Below are 13,640 nucleotides of genomic sequence, written 5' to 3'. Positions count from 1 at the left end.
GAAGGAAAACATGTCCTCTTCCCATTGTATCTTGGCTTTAGCCAGCTGAGTTCAGATCTCCTCCCCACCCGCCCCATACCCTGTTGTCTCATCCAGATTGTTCTGGGACAGGAACCCCCTCCTTGGGCACACCCCCTCCAGTTCACGGTGATCACCTCTTCCCTGAAGGTCCTCAGGATTACACCAGACACATAGCTCTCCCAGGGTCCCATTTTAAGGTCCTGGGAGAGCTCTCCACATACAATTCTTCCCCTGACCACACCACATTTGAAGCCTCACATTCACTTCTTAGGACATAAGAAATTTCACTGGAAAGTTAAAGATGAATGTTAGATGTGAAATCCCTTGGGGAGAAAGAATATATATATATATATATATATATATATATATATATATATATATAGGTTAACTTCACACTAAGATATAAATGGCCAGCATAATATACTTATCTGAGATCAGGTGTGGATAGGTGGGGCAGGGATAGGAGCAGGAAATCTCTGGCTGTGTAAAAGGGATAAGAACCCCTGAGAAAGGGAAGGGACACTGTCAGACTGCATGACCTATATCATACAGCACTTACTTCTCACCTGCATTACCTACTGGGGTGTGTGCATGCATGTGTGAGTGCATGCATGTGTATGTGTGTGTGTGTGTGTGTGTGTGTGTGTGTGTGTGTGTCCATCCTCAGGTACAACTCTTAGAAGCTGAACAATTCGCTTGCTGTTTGCATAACCTCAGCAAGGAACTGCACACACAGTGGATGCCCAGTAAGTGCTTGTAGCTGTCTTATTGGTCCAGAGCTTGTCCTGTCAGTTGCCCCTGCTGAGGGCACGCCCATCAGTCATTCCCCTCCAGGAGCCTGGGCAGTGTTTACAGCAGGAGGGGAATCCTTCCTGGTTTCTTTTATGGCTCTGATGAAGTCCTTTCCCATGAACTCCTTGCCCTTCCGGCAGCCACACTAATAACCTACTAGAGCTGGGTGCTGAGGGAAGCAGAAGCCTGGAAGTGCCTCCAGGGTCCTGGCCCCTTTCTAGGGTCAGAGCCCCTCCAGGGAACTGTGAATTTGCTTGAGATGGCCTGAAGCATCTTCATCTTGGCCCCCGACACTGCTTGGTGCCTTACATTCATTCAACAAATGTTTATATAGGTGCCAAAGCCAGTCTTGGTGCTGGAGATGCATTGGCAAGCAGACAAAAATCTCTACCCATATGGAGCTTATATTCTAGCATTATTTTTCATGGGAGGGAGGAAGGAATAAACAACAAAAAAAGTAAAAAATAGTAATGTATTAGATAGTCATAAGCACTAAGGAAAAAAATAAAGCAAGAAAAGAGATATGAATCATCTTGTGAAAAGAAAGTAGGAATTTTAGAGAGAGTGGCATAAATTTTTAAAATTTGTTTTTATTGGGGTAAAATATACCTAACATAAAATTTACCATTTTAACCATTTTTCAGTGTACAGTTCAGTGGCATTCAGTACCTTTACATTGTTGTGCCACCATCACCACCATCTGTCTCCAGAAACTTCATCATGTCATACTGAAATTCTCTACCCATTAAACACTAACTTTCCATATTTCGTTGTATGCATACACCACATTTTCTCTTTCTTTCTTTTTCTTTCTTTCTTTCTTTCTTTCTTTCTTTTCTTTCTTTCTTTCTTTCTTTTTTGGTACCATATTTTCTTTGTCTATTCATCTGACAATTGTTTCTACCTTTGGCTATTGAGAATAATGTTGCTATGAACATGTGTGTACAAATATCTTTTTGAGTCCCTGCTTTTAATTCTTTTGTGTATATGCCCAGAGGTGGAATTGCTGGATCATATGGTGATTCTATGTTTAATTTTTTGAGAAACTGCCATACTGTTTTCCACAGCAGCTGTACCATTTTGCATTCCCACCAGCAAATGCACAAAGGTTCCAATTTCTCCAAATCCTTGTCAACACTTGCTTTCCATTATATATAATACACACACATACACGTACATAGATGCCATCCTAATGAGTGAGGTGTAGGTTTTGTAGTGAAGAGTAGTTTTGATTTGCATTTCTCTAATGTTTAGTGATATTGAGCATTTTTCATGTGCTCATTGGCCATTGATATATATTTAGAGAAATGTCTATGCAAGTCCTTTACCCACTTTTTAGTTGAGTTGTTTGCTTTTTTTGTTGCTGAGTTTTAGGAATTCTTTATATATGCTGGATATTAATCCCTTATCAGATATATGACTTGCAAATATTTTCTCCCATTCTGTGGGCCGCTTTTCATTCTGCTGATAGTGTCCTTTGATGCACAAAAGTTTTCATCTTGATGAGGTCCTGTTTATCTATTTTTCCTTTTGTTAGTTGTGCCTTTGTCGTCATATCCAAGAGAATCATCATCACATCATGAAGCTTTTCTCCTATGTTTTATTCTAAGTGTTTTATAGTTTTATCTATTACGCTTAGGTCTTTGATCAATTTTGAGTTAATTTTGATAAATGATGTTAGGTACGGGTCCAATTACATTCTTTTTTGCATGTGGATGCAAAGGATACTGACCTTCACAGTATCATTTGTTGAAAAGACTGTTCTTTTCCTATTGAGTAGCCTTGGGACCTTTATTGAAAATCATATGACCATATATATTGAGGGAGAAGATGAATTTTGAGTAAAGACCGAGATGAAATGAGGAAACTAGCTATGTGGATGTTGGGGGAAGAACGTTTTGTGAAAAGGCCCTGGGGGTGGGGTCATCAAGAAGGGCTGATTTGGCTACAGTGAAGTAGATAAAGGGAAGAAGGGTAAGAGATGAGGTCAGAGAGGTGGGAGTTGGGGGAAACAAATCATGGAAGGCCTGTAGGTCACAGAGAAGACTTTCTGTTACCCTGAGCAAAATTGGAAGCAGCCACTGGAAGCCTACTTTATGTTTCCATTCTGGCTCCCATGATGAGAATAGACTTAGGGGCCTGGGGCAAAAGCAGGAGGACCAGTAAAGAGACCACGCAGGCAAGGGAAGATTGTGGTCTGAGCCAGGAGGTGACAAGTGGTGAAAATCTGGATGATAGAATTTGGTGATAGACCAAATGTGGTGGTGGGGGTAGGGGGCAGGGGGAGGGAGAGAGTAAGAGAGACAGAGGGACAGAGAGAGAGAGAGAAAGAGAGACAGAGATACAGAAGAGACTGAGAATTAGAGGGAGAGAGATAGATAGTTAAGGATGATGCCCAAATTTTCAGTTTTAGTAATTGGAAAAGTGGAGTTCACATTAAATCAGAGGGCAGGAAAAAGACTGTGGTAGGCATAGATTTGGGGAGAAATCAAGATTTCAGTTTTGGATGTGCTTAATTTGAGGTACCCATCAGACCTCCAATGGGAGGTGTTAGGTGGGCAGTTGGAGATGGGTCTGGAATTCAAAAGAGTGGTCTTGGCTGGGGTTATGGAGCTGGCAAGGAAGCCCCATACATTGCTGTGTGACCATAGTACAGTCCCTTTCCCTCTCTGGGCCTCAATTTCCCCATAGGCAAATTAAGGTGGGCTGGAGCAGTTGTGTTTTAAGTAATACCTTCCAGTTCTGGTATTTTCTGATTCTAATAGGAGAGAAATGGAGCCAGGAGCTGTAGGATGCCCACATCTCCTCCACAGATCTGTCTCCCTCCTTAGATGATTTTCTCTTAAGATCACCTCCCCCAACAGATTGCCCGGCCACTAACACCAAGGATTCAAATCTTGGAGAACATTGTAGGAAAGGAGCAGAGCCAGCCCCAACTCTACTCCATTCTAGGGCACTCTAGGCTCCTTCAGAAAGACGATAGGTGAGACACACAGTGGAGGCATATGGGTGAGCAGAGGCCAGCTGTGCGGTCGAGTGATTGGAATGTGGGCTAAATTCTAACCACTCTCAGCTCCTGATCTTTGCTTGTGACCAAGGACAAAGTAGAAGAATTCTTCCCAAACCAGTGACTGTAACTTTATTTAATTTTGTTTATTTGTCTCCATAATAAACATAATAACAGCTAATAATTATGAATAGTAACTGTGCTCTAGGCATGGTGCCAAGTGGTTAGCCCGCATTTTCTTATTTAACCCTGACACCAGCGCTATGGAGGTATGTGTATCCCTCTCCTCACTTTAGCATTCAGGAAGCAGAGGCTCAGAGAGGTTACTTAACTTTCTGCAGGTCACACAGCAGGAAAGTGTTATATTTGAGATTTGTTTTGAGATATACTTAATCCAAAAGAATTTAATAAAAATACATGAGAAAATCTGGGCTAAGGAAAATTCAGCAGGGTACAGAAAACCAGTCCCTATAACATAAGGTCAGTTGCTGAGAGAAATGAATATTGACTGAGTTTCTTAGCAACCAAAGCAAAAAGGGAAATATGATCAGATATAGGATTCATAATGTCCACAATATTAAAAACTTGAGTATTCCTGGTGTTGGGACTGAGAGGACTTTTGGGAGTCAGCGTCATGGGGATGAGCTGTGATATGAGAGATGATGCTGTCAGCAACAAGATCCTTTAACAGTGACAAAAGGGAGTTTCATGAGGAGGCTTGGCACAGTACCCTTTGATGGGGATCAATCAGTAAAAGCAACTGCAGGGAGGAATACACAGGGTGGTCAGAATCAGACCCTTGGGAAGAGGCTGCCTGTGTCCCGAGGAGGCCATCTCAGCACCTTGGCCACACAGAGGAGCCCCACCAGGCCTGGAATAGCAGATGGGGGGCCCTTTATTGCCTTCACAACTCCCTGAAGCCCCCAAAAGGCCAGTCCACCCTCCCTTTTAGTGCAGGGCTGGCATCGTTTACTGGGCACAGATATTACTGTGGGAATCCAGGTCTGTGTCCCTCCATTCAGCTCGGGGGGTGGGGAGCCCCAGGTCAGGACTCTGTTCCCAGCCCTGCCCACTGGTGCGCAGCCTCCAGGATGTCAGCGCCCACTGCTGCCTCTCAGGCACACCTTCCCCGGAGAGCCAGCAACCCTGGGAGCCCTCCCCCAGAAAGCTCTTGGCTGGGAGACAGGCAGGATTTTGTCCTTCTAAAGCATGGAAGGACACGGAGCCAGGTACCTCCTTGTGCAGAGTGCTGTTCCATAGATAGTTGTGGAAGAAAGGAAGGAATGAAAAGCCCATTGGAAGAGATCTTACATGTTATCATGCTCTCTGGACCCTTCTCTGTGAGTATAGCCTTCTAACCTTCCTCCTCATGCTCATGGCTCCCAGCAGGTGCACTGTCTCTGGGAAGGTGGGCCAGTAGCTTGGGAAGTGGGGCTGTCCCCTGGTCTGGGGACAAGGCAACTACCCTTCTGGGACTGTGTGTGGGTGGGCTGAATGGTAGCAGGAGTAGGTCTGTGAAGTCAGCAGCTCTGACTTAGACTCTTACTCCAGTTGTTGGCTGAGAGGCCATGGATGGAGATGCCACTTCTCCAGTCCTTTGTTTTCTCTTCTATAAAATGGGAACAGCACTACCTACTTCATGGCTGTTGTGGGGATTCAAAGAGATCCATCCCCTGCCTGACACAGCAAAGGGTCAATACAAGATCCTCCTTCTTTAAATTCTGGCTCAGCCATTACAAGTTGTGTGAGCTTGAGATGTCACTTTACCTCTCTGAGCCTCAGTTTCCTTGTCTGTAAGACAGGAATAACACAGTGTAAGACTATTGGGAGGACTGAAAGAAATAGCACTTCTAATAGCCTCTACCATAGAGCCCAGCACATAGTAGGTGCTCAGTCAAAGGTGGTTATAGTTACTGTTATGATTATCAGAGACTAAACTGTGTCTCATAGGGTGGATGTCCACAAAAGATAGAGGTAACCGAGGGCCAAGGCAGTCATGACACACGTCCTGGAGAAGGTGGCCCTGGCGGCCAGCCAGATCAGGTTGGGGTTATATGGGTCTCAAGGAGACGGCTGTCACCCCAGGGCAGGGCCTAATGTGAGCCAGGGCAGAGGGCACGTGAAGGGGCTAGTGTCTGATCTGAAATGGAAGGGAGTGTTTGGGAGAGAAGTAAGAACACAAGTCTTTTAGTCAGCTGTGGGAGCTCAGGAGGGCCCAGAAAGGCCAGCAGAGGAGAATAGGGGCCACTCTGGTGAGACAAGAATCAGCCCCATTCTACAGATGTCAAAACTGAAGCCCATGGAGGACAGATGAAATAACTTGCTCAAAATGAGTGAAGAACTTGGCACCGGTATGTAAATCCGTGAGGGCTGGTGCTCAGACTGTGTGCTTTCCTGGGTTTTTAATTAACCCCACACCGGGGTGGGGAAGGGGTGTAGCTGACTGTGAAGAGGAGCAGGGAGAAATAAGGAGGGGTGTGGAGCTCAGCTAGGCCGTTTGGAAATGAACACAGATGAGACTGAGTCTCTCTTGGGCCGTTATGGAGATTAATGGCCACAGACAAGGGCCCTCACGCATCACTAGGGAGAAGATTTCAAAGACCCTTAAAAATCATTGGGAAACATTTCAAAAGGAAACTGCTCGCAAAGCAGCCAGCGGCCCGCCAAATGCGCTGGCGTATAGCTCACCAGGCGATGCTTGTAATCTAATTGCCTATGAGCAAGAGTTTAAAACAATATTTACGATGTGGAAAAATAGCCCATGATTTGATTTGTACAGAAGAAACACGCCTAATGAGTAAATTAGATTTTGATCTTGCTGGCTCTGGTCCTGTGGGTGGAGCCTAGCCCTTTGGAAGGGCGAGGCTCTTCTCCCGTGCACCTCCCTCCGCACCCCTCACACCCCCAGCATGGTCCTGTGACAGCTCTGTGCTCTGGTATGACGCGCGAGACCAGCCCTGTTGCCCTGATGCCTGAGCATAGCAGCCCAGAAACACATCCTCCCTTTTTCTTCGGCCTGCCAGTCATTCAAACCCCGCCTCCGCTTCTGGGAAGCCTCCTAGACTGCTCTAGCCTGCTCTTTTCATTTCCAATAGCTCCGAGAGTCTGTGACACACCATTGAGCTTCAATGAGATAGAGCTGGCTCTTGGTTAGACATTCACTAGCTTGGATTGTTTTTGCTTAGTGTGCTGTCTCATGAAGGCTGTTAGATGTTCCTTTGCAATCTGGACTTGTTCCATTTCTTGCCTTATTTTTAATGGGGGCACTCAGGTAAGTATTTATTGCTTTTGCCGACCAGTGGCGATTCTCCTTCTTCTGGAAAGAGTACGATGATTTCCCTTGGGGAAAGTATCCCCTACCCCCTCCCCGCCTCCAGTGTCAGTCCAAGGTCCATGTGGTCTGGGCAGGGCTGACCAGACTCCTCCCAGCTCTAGGTGCCTGTGGAGGGCACGTGACCCAGAGCTGGCCAATCAGAGCACCACTCCTCTTGGCCGCGGAGATGTGTTCAGAGGTGGGCAAGTGACTCATGTCAGGTCAATGAGACCTCCTTGGGAAGGCTGCCCGAGCTACCGCGAGAGAGGCACGTTCTGTGCTCTGGAATTGCTAAACTAGGAGAACCAAAGGTGGAGCTCCTGGTGGTCATCTGGTCACTTCATGGGGGAAGCGCCTCTGAAAGCGAGACCAGTACGTGGGAAGTGCAACTGAGGAACATAGAGTGATTCTTAGGTCCATGGTCAAGCACCTGAATCCAGACGTGGGTGATTCACACGCACTTTAATCCAATACTTTACTGGCTCTCGTCTGTTTCAACCAGTTTGAGTTGGGTTTTAGTCTTTCACACAGAGACCAGTAGTTCTTTTTTTTTATTAAAATAATTATTTTATTATAAGAAAAAATCAATGAAATATTTTACCTGTTTTTTTAATACTAAGTCTTGAAAATCCATTGAATATCTAAATTGTCATTGGAAATACTTGATGTCTATTTAGATTTCATAAAATATGCAAAAGAAAGGTAAATTTTCCTACCCAAGCTGTCTCATACACACATAAGCTTTCCTTTTTTTTTTTTAGATTTTGATGTGGTGCTCTACGATTCATTGTTTTCGTATAACACCCAGTGCTCTGACTTACACAGAAGGCACAGAACTAGTGTCCAAGAGTGCTGACTAGATTCTTCTAGAACTGAGGGAAGTGTAGAGACTATCAAAATCAAATATTCATGGACATAATTCTGTGACTGAAGCCAGTTTGCCAGACTTTTTCTGACTGCCTGCTCTGTGTTGGCTCTTCCTCTAGGTGCTGGGGACACAGAAGAATTAGAGCAGACCCAGCCAGGAGGAGCCCACAGGCTTGGAGGGGAGGTAAGAGCTGCAGCTGCCAACTATAGCCAACTCCTTCTACAGGAGGAAGTGTCATGTATGCTGTGGAGAATCCCTCCAAGGGCTCTGGGGGCACCCTGATGGAAGAGCAGACAAGAGATTGGGAGGGTGGGTAGGGCTTCACCAGGGAGGTGAGACAGTCCCCCGGGGTGGGGTGGGGGAGGAAGAGGCTTGATTGTGAAATTGGTGGCAGGGCCAGGACTAAGGCTCCTTGCCCCAGACCCCCAGAAAAGGGGCCCCTACACTGCTGTTTAGCACCTTACAGAGGTCTCCTGGCTGTCTGTCTTCCTGCCCACTCCACAGCAGCCCCCTTGGCTGGGAGATGAACCAGGAGAGTGTGGTGGTTGTCTTGGGTCATGTGTTGGGCATTGGGGGCCAGCTGAAGGAGATGGGGCTTTCCAACCACATGGTGAGGCCGGGGGTGGGCGGGGGATGCAGGCGCCGATACTCGTCTGGGTGAGCCAGTCACGTTCATCATGGCATTCATGATCAAGGCCCTTGTGGCATCAGCAACAATGCTATGACATTTGCTGGGTATTTCCTTGTGGTAGGTGGATACTATGCTGGGGCTTTACACACAACCTTCTGTGTCCTCACTTAACAGTGAATCACCTGCTTTGGCTCCCACTTTTCTGAATGGTGCTTAGAAAGGCTTAGAGAACCGAGAGCAAGCCTGTCTTGCCTGAGTCTGCTTGGCAACTATGGTGATACTATTACTATGAAGTAAATTGAGCTGAACTCAACCGTTTCAGTCACTAAGTGCCTACTATTTCCTGAGCCTGCCTCCTTCTCCACTCAGCTGCCAAAAATAGAGTAAGAAGCAGACCATAGCTAGAAATACATGTCCGCCATCCTTTCTTTTCTTTTTTTTTCCATTAAATTCAATTGGCCAAAGTATAGTACATCATTAGTTTTTGATATAATGTTCAATGGTTCATTAGTTGAATATAACACCCACTGCTCATCATATCACATGCCCTCTTTAATTCCCATCACCCAGTTACCCCATCCCCCCCACCCACCTCCCTTTCCCCAACCCTCAGCTTGTTTCCCGGAGTCAACAGTCTCATATAGTTTGTCTCCCTTAATGACTTCCTCCCATTCAGTGTTCCCTCTCTTCCCGTATTGTCCTCTACACTATCCTTCCATAGCAGAGGATGCATGTGGTGATGTGTGGATGCATCCATCCATGACAATGTACAGAAACATGCAGAGAAGAGTGGGATTAATTCAGTGTTGGCGATCAGGAAAGCATACTGAGGTGGCTGATGGCCAAGCAGGACTTGGAGGCTGGGAAGAATTGTCCTTCAAACAGCAAGCACTTTGTGCAGTGAGATCCTAATAGCAGGGTTCCATTGAAGATAGCTCCCACATCTCATCTCCTGAGAGGTAGATTCCATTGCCCCATTTTACAGAGGAGGCAGTTGAGGCTTCACATGCTTAAGTAACTTGCCAAGGCAGTGCAGGGCCAGGATTCAAACCTGAGCTCTGTCATGCAAAGTTTGGGCTGCTTTCTCTATGCCTTGCTCCCTTTGGGGTACCTGTGGCTTTTGTTACCCCATCACCGAGTCTGCAGAATGGAACCTCCCATCTGCTGGGCTGACACCATCCAGTCCTCAGTAGATGCTGATGTCACAGTGCTGGGAGTAATGGTGGGGATACTCTCGTGCACCCCACCCCCACTTCACAGGTATAAGGGAGGCAGCCTGGGGGGAGAGCTGGGTTCCTGCCTCACGGGCCTGGCTCCCCACACTGTCCCACTTCTCTGGTTGTGGGGATGGATGTCAGACTTCAAAGGCAGCAGTGCACTGTCTCTCCAACCTCCAGTCCATGAGAAAGTGCCTAAGTCCCAGAACAAAGGCCTTTCCAGACTCACGTCACCTGCTCAGCACTTAGCACGGGGCTTAATTAAAGGAAACAGAGCTTCTTGGAGTGAGAGTGAGGAGTGAGTGAGAAAGTCGATAACACTAAAGACACCGCCATTAATAAAGCCAGACTCACTGCTAATATTCCACTTGAATTCAAAACAGGACAAATAATTGGAAATCTGAGCAGCGTGAGTGGTGGGGCCAGTGATACAGATGACAGAGGTCTGGCAGCTGTGGGAGACCTTCTGTATGGGGTGATGTGGCCGGGCAAAAGCTCCTGGAGGGAGTAATTCAGTCCTGGGGCCCAGTGCCCTCTTCTTGGCCGACAGCCGTAGGCTGACACCTGGATGTGGCAGAAGCTCACACTGAATAGCGCTTGAAATGTGCCAGGCACTGTTTTCAGTTCTTTACAAATATCAGTTTAATCCTTTAAAAATATATATCCTTTGTACCTATCTACACCTATTTATCTTATTAATTAGGTGCCATTATTGCCCCCATTTTACAGATGAGGAAACTGGTGCACAGAGGGGTTAGGTAATTTGTCCAGGCTGAGCCGGGATTTTGAACCTCTGTGCCATGACCTCAAAGTATATGTGCCTAACCACCAGACTACACTACCTCCTTTGAGTGAACTGGCCTCTCATCCCTGGTTTGCTGGATAACTGGGCAAGGACTGCCATCCATTCGGTCAGCAAACATTTGTCAGTATAGTGCAATCTTAGCAATAACAGTAATAACCACTGTATATGGTTCCTATATGCTAGGCACTAAACACTTTATATGCATTATCTCTTAACCCTGCGGATCGCCCGTACGGTGGGTGCTTTTACTGCCTCAGTTTTACAGGGAGTGAAACTGAGCCTCAGAGAAGTTAGGTGACTCCCTGTGGTCCCATGTCTAGTTAGTACCAGAGCCAAGATTCAGCCCTACATCTTTTGGTTCAAAGTGCAATCCCAAAACCACTGCTGGTATCAGTGTCTATTCCCAAAGGGTGCTCATGTAGAGCCTGGGCAGCTGTGCTCATGGGCAGTTATGATGCTGGCTGATGGATGCTGCACACCTAGACATGACTATCCCCAGCGATGGGCAGGAAACACGTATGGTCCCCTGAGTACCATTCAGTTAATGTCCTCAGGCCATAACACTGGGACACTACTGTACCCCACCTAACCCCTTCTATTCCTTGTCTTTTTTTTTTTTTTAAAGATTTTATTTATTTATTTGACATAGAGAGACACAGCGAGAGAGAGAACACAAGCACGGGGAGTAGGAGTAGGGAGTACCCTGCGGAGTAGGGAGCCCGATGCAGGGCTCGATTCCAGGACCCTGGGATCATGACTTGAGCTGAAGGCAGATGCTTAACGACTGAGCCACCCAGGCGTCCCTCTATTCCTTGTCTTTATCCTGCCACCTCTCCCACGTGTTCAATCCACAGCCTTAGAGCTGGGGATGGCCACCTGGGGAATTCTGTGTATTCTGAACCCTGTGTTGGGGGATTGGGCTGCAGTCTTCCTAGGAACCTGGCTCCCTGCTGGTGGGTGACATAACCCACACTGATTCAAGAGGCAATGTAATGGAATGAAAAGGGCATGGATACTGGAGTCAGGCAGGCCTCAGTGTGACTCCTGATTTCTGAGGCTTAGTTTCTCTATCTGTGAAATGGGCCTGCAGTTCCAGAGAATGGGTGGAGAAGGCTGGCTTCTCCACTAAAACCCGAGGCAGCCTCACTGTGGAGAGGGAAGGGAGAGTAAGAAGAGGGTCAAAACCTGTGAATTCTGGAGAGCACAAGGAGAAGAAAAAATGGACCCCTTCCCTTAGCTCATCATATTGGAATGAGGGGCTCCTTAGAACTGGGGGTGAGAATATGTAGGGGAAATGAGAGGAGATGTGGGCATGGGGGAGAAGATAGGGCCTCACTGCTATGAGAGTGCTGAAGGCCAGAAATGTCACCTCATCCAGGAGACTCAGGTCACCTCATGCATGGAGCCAGTGGATCATTGAGATGGCTCAGGGCATGGCTTCCATCTTTAGGGTTGTTATCTTGGAGGACTTCAAGGCGTGTAGCTTAGAGAGTCTTCCTCCCCTGTGAGCCTGTCTCCTTGCCCCTACTAGGTTAGAGAAAAGCTCACACTCAATCCTGATCTGAAATGTCCTCATGTCATCTGCATGACAGTGCTGACAGGGCGGCTTTGGGGTTTTTGGTAGGTGAAGGACAGATAAGGGGAGAGTGGTCAATGCACAGATGGAAGGCTCTGAGACCACTGACCTTGAGAGACCCCTCCCGATTTGATACTGAGTCTAATGATTTTGACCTCTGAGTAGTCCAGCTATGATAGCCAATGACAGGGACTTTGTGCCAAGGATCAGAACTGGATTTATACTTTAGCCATAAATAGAAGTGAATTCAGTGTTCTAGTGACAAATGGTTAACAACTAGCTTTCTAGGGTTGGAAAAAGTCCTAATTTGTAACATTTGACAATTTCTGTGGTATAAATATTCCCACCATGGCTGATCTTAAGCTGCCAACATGACATCACTGAACATTAAGTTGGGAAGAGGTGTTAACGATTGGTTCTCATGAGCCCATACACACTGACCTCCAGCACACTTGTGCACAGATTCATCATGAGGCAGAGGAGGCTCAAACTCATTTGTAGGAGTCCTTCCAAGGCCTGTACAATTGTGTTCACATGGACATACAGTTTGGAAAAGTCAGATATAATAACCGCATTGGTTAAGATTCTTGCTTCTTTCCACTCCTTGTATCGAAGGACCTGGAGTAGCTATGGGCACATAGTAATTTGTTGTGATTTCTTTTTTATTCTAAATATATATTATTTTTGTACCTAATTTTGCTTTGTAATTTTATTTTCTTTTTCTTAAATAGGGCCTCAAAACCTATATTTACTTCCTGCTGCAAAGCATGGATCTATCCTGGGAGTAAATTAAATTGTGATACCCTCCAGGAAATTTTGGTTATTGTTACGCTGTATCTTAGAGACACATTGGTGTATATAAATTCATTACTGGATATTTTGATCCAGATTAACTTCCTAGAATGTGACTTTCATTATGCCAGAGCTCTGCTCAAAACTCTCATGGCTCCCCCCTTGATCCCTTAAACTGGCATTCAAGGATCTCCATAGATTCAGATTTCCTTCTGAAAATATCTTCTTTATTCTCTTTATCCTCCAAATAAAACTTTTTCCCTTGTGACTTTAATTAGGTTGTTTTCTCTGCCTGGAGCACCTTTTCTGTCTCCTCTCTTTTGGGTTTGCCACGTGCTTTTTCTGTATCTATTGAGATGATCATGTGGGTGTCTTTGTGTGTGTGTGTGTGTGTGCCCTTTTTTATATTAATATGGTGTATTACATTGATTTTCAGGTGTTAAACCAACCTTGCATTACTGGGATAAATCCCTCTTGGTCATAGTGTATAATCCTTTTTATTTGCTGAATTCAGTTTGCTAGTATTTTGTTGAGGATTTTTTTTTAAAGATCTTATTTATTTATTTGACAGAGCGACACACAGCAAGAGAGGGAACACAAGCAGGGGGAGTGGGAGAG

General features: G+C 46.0%; 1 long non-coding RNA gene across 1 annotated transcript in view; it reads left to right on the top strand.

Annotated features, from left to right (window-relative positions):
- LOC144379939 (uncharacterized) overlaps nucleotides 1-13,640 on the top strand; it is a 200,798-nt gene that overhangs the window by 134,991 nt on the left and 52,167 nt on the right. Inside the window, exon 2 of the long non-coding RNA XR_013443503.1 lies at nucleotides 8,120-8,184. This is a non-coding gene — a long non-coding RNA (uncharacterized LOC144379939). The remainder of the gene's footprint in view (nucleotides 1-8,119; nucleotides 8,185-13,640) is intronic.

Source organism: Halichoerus grypus, chromosome 1, assembly GCF_964656455.1.
Source record: "Halichoerus grypus chromosome 1, mHalGry1.hap1.1, whole genome shotgun sequence".
NCBI lineage: Eukaryota > Metazoa > Chordata > Mammalia > Carnivora > Phocidae > Halichoerus > Halichoerus grypus.
This window is presented reverse-complemented; position numbering and strand designations above follow the sequence as displayed.